General features: G+C 39.4%; 1 protein-coding gene across 2 annotated transcripts in view; it reads right to left on the bottom strand.

Moving 5' to 3' along the window:
• LOC103510762 (dentin sialophosphoprotein) overlaps positions 1–10177 on the bottom strand; it is a 20329-nt gene extending 10152 nt beyond the window's left edge. The window contains exon 1 of one of the 2 annotated variants that reach the window (XM_026824726.1): positions 10022–10177. The gene's annotated coding sequence lies outside the window, so the exon portion shown is untranslated. Of the gene's footprint in view, positions 1–1056; positions 1415–10021 lie in introns of those variants that run through there. The other variant, XM_026824729.1, reaches the window with a different exon arrangement.
• Positions 10178–10621: the final 444 nt, after the last annotated feature.

Genomic DNA, 10621 nt, shown 5'->3' with positions numbered 1-10621 from the left:
TAATACCTAGCAGATTTATAACATACCCAATCAACTCCCCAAGACTGTCCCTAGTTTAGTAATAAGTAATAGAATAATTACCAGCAGAATCCTCAGGTTCTCCACTCTGGTCAGTTCCATTATCACTAAAGTCTTTCTTCTCACCCCTCACATAATCCAACTTGTTTCCCTCGGTTGCAAACACATCACATGGTGATCTTGTCAAATCATCAAATGTGGGCATACTCAGCCGTGGTGTCCCACTGAAATCTATATCACTCATCTCTGAGAATGAAATACATGGGGTTACCCAGGACTCTGCACTTGTCACTTCTTGTTCTCCGTTCCCAGTGGCAAATTCATCGGAGGATGTGGTTGAGGAAGAGTCTGAGGAACTCTTAGTGATCACTTCATCAATGAGTTCAGATCCAATACCAGAGTCACTCCCATCTGACTTCTCCACCTCATCGTCATCTTCAGACCGCTGAGATGATTTAGAAGAGAAATATTCCTTCTCATCCTTCTCCTCTTCTTTTCCAGCCTCTTCTTTGGGTTCTCCAAAGCTTTCAGCTTTGTCCTCTGGCTTGACATGTTCATGGCTATCAATCACTTTTTCCAATATCTGATCTAATATTTCCTTTGCCACTGTTTTGCTAATCACTTCACATACATTGGTCACTACCTCAGTTTTGACTTGGTCTGTGCATGTTGTGCTGACTGAATCATTTTGTTCGTTGATTGCCTTGGCAGGAATATTTACTTTTTCTACACTACTACTACATTGCTCTTTGTTGTTAGCTGCTAGATCAAGGGAACTGTCTGTGTTTGTTTCAACATTGGCTGGGGTATTCACACATGTATTTTCCAAACTTTCATTCTCATTAACTACTTGTTTGGTTTCATCATGATCTATGACAGCTGACTCCTTGTTAATATCTACTTCCTCATTAGATTCCAACACATTGCTTAAAATAGTCTTCCTTTCCTCCTCAGTATGACTGTGCTCATTATTTGGCTGATTTGTTTTATCATTAGCAAGTTTTTCCATTCTCTCTTAAAATCTGCTTAGGTACTCACCAAAATCGGCCGATGAGAAAATTTCGCACAGGGACATACACCAAGGTTCTACCTTAGTCACATTAAATGCACGGTAAAATAAGTCGGTAGGTACCTGCGTAATTTTCCTATGTCTCTCTCGTAACTCCGAATTTATAAACAGGTCCTCAAAAAATGTTACACGGATTTCAAAGATGGGTAGGTACCCGCTTTGCCTTGCGCTAAAATGGACCCAAAGTTATGACTACCCTTTATTCTTCCTCGGAAAAATCAAAGATAAAAACACAGTGTGAAAATCTAATCTAAAAGCAATACTGGATAGAGAACGATAGAACGAAAGAAAATTCGCGACGTATTGTTGCCTACAGATAATCTGACACTGACACATTTGTAAAAGTTTAACGTTTCTCGGATTTTGAATTTTTTGGCCTGCGCACTGCGCATAAAGGTAGATAAGTAATCATAATCATCATTATTACCAACAATAGGTACCTATACATATGTACAATGCACATGTACTTGACTTTGGGGGGGAAAATGGGTAAAAATCCAAATTTGGTAATGTGAAAGATAGGTAGGTGAAAATTGATTTGGGTTATTATTTCAGTTTTCTTGAAGCAGGGAGAAGGAAGGCAAGATAGGAGAATACCAGCCGTTCCGAGAACGATCCTTGTCTGTTTGGCTCTATCACAAGACTCATTTATCTGACCAACTTTATCATTCTCCTCTGTTTTGTTAGCAACAATCTGCAAGTTTTCTTCAACGTTGGATTGCTCAGGAACATTCTCCACAGAGTCCTCTGTTGGTTCCTTCATGATGAATTTGTTAAAACCAAATCTTCATCAAAATAGTACGACACAAAGTTTTATGTCTGACTGATCTAGGTCCGTGAGACCGCGGTCTGTCAGAGATCTGAACGTCAGTGGCGGACATTTGAGAAGACTTCTTCACTTAGTGTAAATTGTCGTCAACTGTGGTAACTTCACTTAGTACCTATAGAGAAAACTGTCTCCCCTGGTTACGAATAAAGTTCTCTTGTATAGTCCATCGGAAAAAGAACCGAAGACATCCTACACCGGAGCGCAAGCGCGCTTGAGCCGGCCTAGTTACCTTGGAAGGTAGCGCGCCTGCCTTGTAACCAGTAGGTCGCGGATTGAGCCGGCCTAGTTACCTTGGAAGGTAGCGCGCCGGCCTTGTAACCAGTAGGTCGCGGGTTTCATTTCCGCCCCGGGAGAACTTTATCACAAATAAGGTGTCCGTTCTCGGAACGGTTGGCTTCCTCCTCTTCAATTTTGGGACCTCAGTAGTTCCATGAAACACTAAAGTTAAGAATCGTTGATTATGGCGTGAGTACTTCGGGTGACCGACTGCTGAGCTGGTTTAAATAAAAACAACCAAATAAATCGCTGTCGTTGCCTCCTTGTAAGGAAGTTGGTAGGTATTGGTACTTCTCGCCCTTCTCGGCAGTTACGTACCGTACGAGTAGTCTTATGGGGTATTCTTCGCAAGACGAGTCTGGCAACTCTGGAAAGAGAATAAAAATTATTATCAGTTGTTCCATTTGTTCAACTCATAAACAGAAATAATATTCCATACGTAGGAACTAAAGGTACCTACATAACATTACACATATTCATACATCTCATAGCCATATTACTAACGCTGCCTTGTGGGGCAAGAATGAACTTTTTGTGTTCTTTATGAAATGTGTAGAACGAAGCAGGCAGAAATCTGAAAGGGGTCTTTATACGGTGGATTATTTTTTCTGTCCAAAAGTTGTTGTAGCGGTGTAGCTGCACCGAGGGGGGTTGATCGTGTCTGGCCAGAATTACTTGGCTTGTCACGAACGGTAGTCAACCATCATGAGTACCTGTGCTTTTCCTTTGAGGCAGGATAAACCCTTTGTAACCTACAGCCAAACCCTAACCTACAGCTGGTTAGACACATTTGTAAAAGTTTAACGTTTCTCGGATTTTGAATTTTTTGGCCTGCGCACTGCGCATAAAGGATAAAGGTAGATAAGTAATCATAATCATCATTATTACCAACAATATAGGTATACATAATATGTACAATGCACATGTACTTGACTTTGGGGGGGGGGAATAGGTAAAAATCCAAATTTGGTAATGTGAAAGGTAGGTAAGTGAAAAATTCAATTATTGATTTGGGTTATTATTTCAGTTTTCTTGAAGCAGGGAGAAGGAACGACACATTTGTAAAAGTTTAACGTTTCTCGGATTTTGAATTTTTTGGCCTGCGCACTGCGCATAAAGGATAAAGGTAGATAAGTAATCTTAATCATCATTATTACCAACAATAGGTACCTATACATATGTACAATGCACATGTACTTGACTTTGGGGGGAAAAATAGGTAAAAATCCAAATTTGGTAATGTGAAAGATAAGTATAGGTGAAAAATCCAATTATTGATTTGGGTTATTATTTCATTTTTCTTGAAGTAGGGAGAAGGAAGGCAGGATAGGAGAATACCAGCCGTTCCGAGAACGATCCTTGTCTGTTTAGAAAAAAGTTTGTCTCGGGTGGAAATCGACCTTGCCATGCACCTGGCTCTTTTAAGGCAGACGCGCTACCGTCCAAGCCCAAGCTATGCTGTGTTTATTGATAAGATTATGGTGATTAATTGATTATGTATTTTACTTAGAAAAAAGTTTGTCTCGGGTGGAAATCGACCTTGCCATGCACCTGGCTCTTTTAAGGCAGACGCGCTACCGTCCAAGCCCAAGCTATACTGTGTTTATTGATAAGATTATGGTGATTAATTGATTATGTATTTTACTTGTTGCTAATATACAATATACATATTGTGTAGAGCTGAGATTATGTTCGCAATACTTATTGAATGAGTAATGGAACTGATGAATATTCAATTCAAAGTAGGTTTCGAAAAAAAATCCTCGGAAAAAGAAGTACTTTAGTAGCAAAAAGTCATCAGCAGAGAGTAGGTACAAAGTAATTAGGCAGTAGACATTGTAAGATACCTCCATACAGAGGTACCTATAGGTATTACGTAGACACCTACAATCTATACCTACATGCACACGAATGAATTAGAAAGTTGTTTGTATTTTTATTTCTTACATTTTATACATTTACACTTTTCTTCTAGGATGTACCGTTATCCCGTAATGGACGATCCCGTTTTTGGGATATGCTGCTACTATAGGGAAATCCTTAAAAATTGCCCAATATATTGAAATAATATATTGAATTGTATGTTTTCAGGTATGCTGACTTGAAAAAAGTGGTTATTTTGCCGATTTAAGAAGCTATATTACAGATGGACAAGATGGCGGCTAAATAGAATAGAATAGAATATACCTTGTTTATCCTGCTGAACACATTTGCAAACCTTTTTCCTCAGTCAAAAGCTAACCATGCGCGACTTTTTCGTATGTTTTTTAAATACATAAAAATATACGTGGTTAATACTTTCATGTTATTAAATGGTCCATGCTACATGTTATTAAAATACACGTACACCTATAGATATTCATATTTTGCCTTAAGCGCACTAGGATAAAATTCATAATATCTACATAATATATTAGGAATTAGGAGACACCTATGTATATAATATACATATACTTTAAAATACATATAAATACTATATACTCGTACATAAAAATGTGCATGACTATGATATACATTGATATAACTATGTAGGTACGTACATGATACGTAGGTACATGTTGGGTATAGGATAGATTAGGTACCTAGGTACATAATATATTTATTTCGGTGTAGGTGTCCGCTACGTTGGTCTGTACCTTACCTACAGACACGGCAAGAGGTAGAATGAGCTATTTTAGAAGTGATACGTAGGTACATGTTGGGTATAGGATAGATTAGGTACCTACATAATATATTTATTTCGGTGTAGGTGTCCGCTACGTTGGTCTGACCTGACCTACAGACACGGCAAGAGGTAGTATGAGGTATTTTAGAAGAGGGAGGGTATAATAGTTATGTAATTTACCTAGGTCATGGTCACAGAGTAGGACCATGAGCTGGATAAAGGTAGTGTGCAATGAAACAGACTGAAGTTTTTTTTTACTTTTTTTTTCAGTCTCATAGTTTGTCTTTCATTCTTGGGAGGTTATGGACACAGTATACATAATTTACATAATGCTTCATTTTCACACATATTTAAGGTGATACAACTATATCCAGTTATTTTTGCGCCTAACAATACTGACTTGGAAATTTTTTTTTTCAGTGTATAGATATTCATATTTTGCCTTAAGCGCACTAGGATAAAATTCATAATATCTACATGATATAAGTATTAGGAATTAGGAGACACCTATATAATATACATATACTTTAAAATACATATAAATACTATATACTTGTACATAAAAATGTGCATGACTATGATATACATTGATATAACTATGTAGGTACGTACATGATACGTAGGTACATGTTGGGTATAGGATAGATTAGGTACCTACATAATATATTTATTTCGGTGTAGGTGTCCGCTACGTTGGTCTGTACCTTACCTACAGACACGGCAAGAGGATGAGGTATTTTAGAAGAGGGAGGGTATAATAGTTATGTAATTTACCTAGGTCATGGTCACAGAGTAGGACCATGAGCTGGATAAAGGTAGTGTGCAATGAAACAGACTGAAGTTTTTTTTTTACTTTTTTTAGTCTCATAGTTTGTCTTTCATTCTTGGGAGGTTATGGACACAGTATACATAATTTACATAATGCTTCAAACTATAGGCAATTGGGGTCCTTAGATGCCCGGGGGGCCGCGGAGGCCGCAGGAGTGGACCTCGAGCTCCGTGGCGAAAATTAGGAAAAACAAGAAGAAGAAGGACGAGGGAGATAATCCAGTGATAAAGAATAAGGTACTCGCCAGCCTACATAGTTACCTTCGAGGGTAGCACGTCTGCTTGTAAGCACTAGGTGGCGGATTCGATTCCCGCCGGAGGCGGAAAATGTAAAACACATGACTATTCCAAATGTACAACCAACAGTTAACACTCAACAGTAGAAAGAAAATTGGAAAATCCTCAAGCAGGAGAAAAGAAAAAAATTTCACTTTACCAGCTTTACCTACAAAAATTTGAAAGAAAATAATCAAACTATAGGCAATTGGGGTCCTTAGATGCCCGGGGGGCCGCGGAGGCCGCAGGAGTGGACCTCGAGCTCCGTGGCGAAAATTAGGGGGAAAAAAAGAAGAAGAACGAGGGAGATAATCCAGTGATAAAGAATAAGGTACTCGCCAGCCTACATAGTTACCTTGGAGGATAGCGCGTCTGCTTGTAAGCACTAGGTGGCGGGTTCGATTCCCGCCGGGGGCGGAGTTTATCATAAAGAGATACGGTTCGCTTTCTGAACGGCACGACTGCCTTGTAAGCGCAAAGGTGCGGCTTCGATCCGGGGTGAACTTTATCCTCAACAGATAAGGTTCGTTCTTGGAACGGCTGGCTTTCTCCCATCCTGTCTTCCTTCTCTCTTCGCTTTCGGCACGATAAGACCTAAACTGTTACAGTTCCCTCTGTCTAATCTCTTCAAAGAAGGCAAAAAAAAAAAATCTGTTCCCAATCTTTCCCAAAACCGGACTGGTATCCGTTTGGCAACAGTCTAGAAGCGTCAAGCAAGCGTCTTCTCAACTTTAGTACATACCTAACTTTGATGTAACTCTATAGCGTACGCAATAATCAGAAAAGAGGAAGAATGAGGAGAAAGAGAACGAAAATGAACAAAAAAGAGGACACAAAGAGGAATAGACGATATAGATCTGGAAAGAGGCGAGCAAAAGAGGGAATGGGAGAAAAAAGTTGGAAAACAAGAAGAAGAAGAAGAAGAAGAAGAAGAAGAAGAAGAAGAAGAAGAAGAAGAACGAGGAAGAGCAAAACCGGACTGGTATCCGTTTGGCAACAGTCTAGAAGCGTCAAGCAAGCGTCTTCTCAACTTTAGTACATACCTAACTTTGATGTATCTCTATAGCGTACGCAATAATCAGAAAAGAGGAAGAATGAGGAGAAAAGAGAACGAAAATGAACAGGAAAGAGGACACAAAGAGGAATAGACGATATAGATCTGGAAAGAGGCGAGCAAAAGAGGGAATGGGAGGAAAAAGTTGGAAAAACAAGAAGAAGAAGAACGAGGAAGAGAAAGAAGAAGAAGAAGAGAAGAAGAAAAAGAGGCACGAGAAGAGGAAAAAAGTTCAAAGAGATGAATAGGAGGAAGAGGGGAACGGAGGAGGACAAGGAGAAAGGAGAGGAGGAGAAAGAGAATAAAAAGAAAGGAGGAGGGGGAGGAAAAAGAGAATGAGAAAGGGGGAGGACAAGAAAAAAAGAGGAGAGGGAGGAGGAGAAAAAGAAGGAGAAAAGGAAGAAGAAGAAGAAAGCGAAGAAGAAAAAAAAGGAGGAGGAGGAAGATGACAAAGAGGATGAGGCAAAAAGAAAAGAACAGAGGAAGAGTTATATGTAGAGAAAGGAAGGGAGAGAGAGAGGGGAGGGGAGAGAGAGATAGGGGAGGGGGAGAGAGGGAGAGAGAGCGGGACATTGGTTACCATGGTGACGATAACGCCACACTTGAGAGGGAGGGGGGAAGAGGAGAGAGATAGAGGGAGGGGGGAAAGGGAGGGAAATAGAAGGAGGGGGGAAGAGGAGAGAGAGATAGAGTGGGGGGATGAAGGGTAAGAGGGGATGAGAGCGTGAAGATCAGTGGCGTAAAGTGAGGTTTTCAAAAGGAGAAGCTATAAGCACATATACAGTATGCCGAATCAGACCCGTATCCAGGATTTTACAAGGGGGAGGGGGAAGAATCCGAACACTTATTGGGAGTCAACGGATTAAGTCCCGTCGATCATTCTTCCTTAGAATATCTAAACTTATAGTTGTGTACGTGTATACTTATTTCCGTATTTCTACCTGTACCTCGTACGAGAGTCAATCCGAGTATTGAATCCGATTATTTGTTCTAAATGATAGAGTTCTTCCACCCTAAGTTTCATTAAAATTGTAGCACCCTATAACTATTTATTTTTTTTTTCCACAGTGCGGTAGGGGGATGAGCAACCAACGTAGAGATAAAGGGAAGGGGTGTGTGTTCCCTAGCTTCCCTGGTGGATACACGCCACTGGTGGGGATGATGGGTAAGGGCGGTAGTGCTACGCCACTGATAGGTAGGAAGTAGGAGGCGGTAATGTTTAAAAATTTATGTGTTTAGATTTTTCTTTCGAGTAACTTTAAACAGAGAAAACCGACAGTTTTCGGCGGCGTTCGTGTTCGTTTCCACTGCTCAGAGCTATAAGACAATAATAGGAGATGGTGGAAATGATCTGAGATCTCCGAGGAATGACAGATACGACACACAATATTGCGCCGCAGGCGAAGTTTCTCAAGCTGTGTCCACGTCCACACATAGTCGATGGCCGTCGATCGCCCGTCACGTCGACTGGAAGAAAAGTTGTCTTTTGAATTTTGTTCACATCGATCGACGGCCGTCGATTATGTCGATTATATGTGGACACGGCCTTAGACGCTCCCGAGAAATTTACAGAAGTGTGGAGGAACGGTTTTATAATCATTATGGTCAAATTTTAATTATTTATTTATTATTTTGGCATTTTTTTACCCACAGCCCACAGTATTTACTTATATCTACCCACCTGAATTCTGATGCATAGGTAGATACTGTAGGTACCTACTGTATGACGTAGATACCTATACATACCTAGGTACATGGCACATGGTAGGTATACAAAAAGCAAATAGGTATACCTACTTCACCGGCGGTAATGTTTAAAAATTTATGTGTTTAGATTTTTCTTTCGAGTAACTTTAAACAGAGAAAACCGACAGTTTTCGGCGGCGTTCGTTTCCACTGCTCAGAGCTATAAGACAATAATAGGAGATGGTGGAAATGATCTGAGATCTCTGAGGAATGATACGACACACAATAATGCGCCGCAGGCGAAGTTTCTCAAGCTGTGTCCACACATAGTCGATCGACCGTCACGTCAACTGGAAGAAAAGTTCTCTTTTGAATTTCGTTCAAATCGATCGACGGCCGTCGATTATATGTGGACACGGCCTTAGACGCTCCCGAGAAATTTACAGAAGTGTGGAGGAACGGTTTTATAATCATTATGGTCAAATTTAAATTATTTATTTATTATTTTGGCATTTATTTTACCCACAGTATTTACTTATACCTAGCTACCCAATACATTCTGAATTTTGATGCATAGGTAGATACTGTAGGTACTGTATGACGTAGATACCTATACATACCTAGGTACATGGCACATGGTAGGTATACAAAAAGCAAATAGGTAATTAGGTATACCTACTTCACCAAGTATTTTATCTTTAAACTTGAATCAATAGATATAAATACCTATAAGTAATATGTTACATTAAAAAATACAATATCAAGTTTATTTAAAAATCTAAATAAATAATAACTACCTAGTATACCTACCTAAGAGTAGTAAGTATTTTAGTATTTACCACCTACAAGTAGAAAGGGTACGTAAATCAGGCTAATCTTCACGTAGGTATTTTTATGAAAATTATTCAAGCTAAATTTATCAATTAAAAATTATTATACAAAAAAAAAAAAAAAAAAAAAAAAAAAAAAAAAAAAAAACAATATCAAGTTTATCTAAAAATCTATCTAAATAATAACTACCTAATACCTACCTAACCTAAGAGTAGTAAGTATTTACCACCTACAAGTAGAAAGGGTACCTACGTAAATCAGGCTAATCTTCACGTAGGTATTTTTATGAAAATTATTCAAGTTAAATTTATCAATTAAAAATTATTATACCTACACTTACCTTTCTTCAGCACGAAGAAAAACTATAGGTATATTATTATAATAATTTTTTCGATAAATAAAAAAATATTATAAAAAAAGAAGAAAAAAAATCACGCGATTTTTTTTTTTCTATAAAAATACAACACAATGCGAGAAAATGGAACTCACCAAGCGTCCAATGCAACTTAACACAGAAAGACCACTATGGAAAGTGAAAGATAGGAATTGCTTTGAAACACTCCGAGAGAAAGCTTTTCTGTTTCGTTCTGTGTGATGATATCCAGCCAAAAGCGTCCTAGTTTCATGAACATTGTTCCGAGTGATGGTATGTCTTGCCTGTGTTCAGACGCCAGTGTTGTCAGACCTTGCAGTACCGTACTGTCTTGTACGGATTTGTTCTTTCTGCCTTGTTAAAACTTGTCTGAACGCTGGATGGGAATCGAACCCGCGACCTAACGCTTACAAGATAGGCGGCGGCCTTTCTGTGCCTTGTGCCCGCCACTGACGCTCAGATCGTCTGACTGATCTAGGTCCGTGAGACCGCGGTCTGTCAGAGATCTGAACGTCAGTGGCGGACATTTGAGAAGACTTCTTCACTTAGTGGAATTGTCGTCAACAGTGGTAACTCCACTTAGTACCTATAGAGAAAACTGTCTCCCCTGGTTACGAATAAAGTTCTCTTGTATTTGTATAGTCCATCGGAAAAAGAACCGAAGACATCCTACACTGGAGCGCAAGCGCGCTTGAGCCGGCCTAGTTACCTTGGAA

This window comes from Diaphorina citri, unplaced genomic scaffold (assembly GCF_000475195.1).
Source record: "Diaphorina citri unplaced genomic scaffold, Diaci psyllid genome assembly version 1.1 scaffold640, whole genome shotgun sequence".
Lineage (NCBI taxonomy): Eukaryota > Metazoa > Arthropoda > Insecta > Hemiptera > Psyllidae > Diaphorina > Diaphorina citri.
This window is presented reverse-complemented; position numbering and strand designations above follow the sequence as displayed.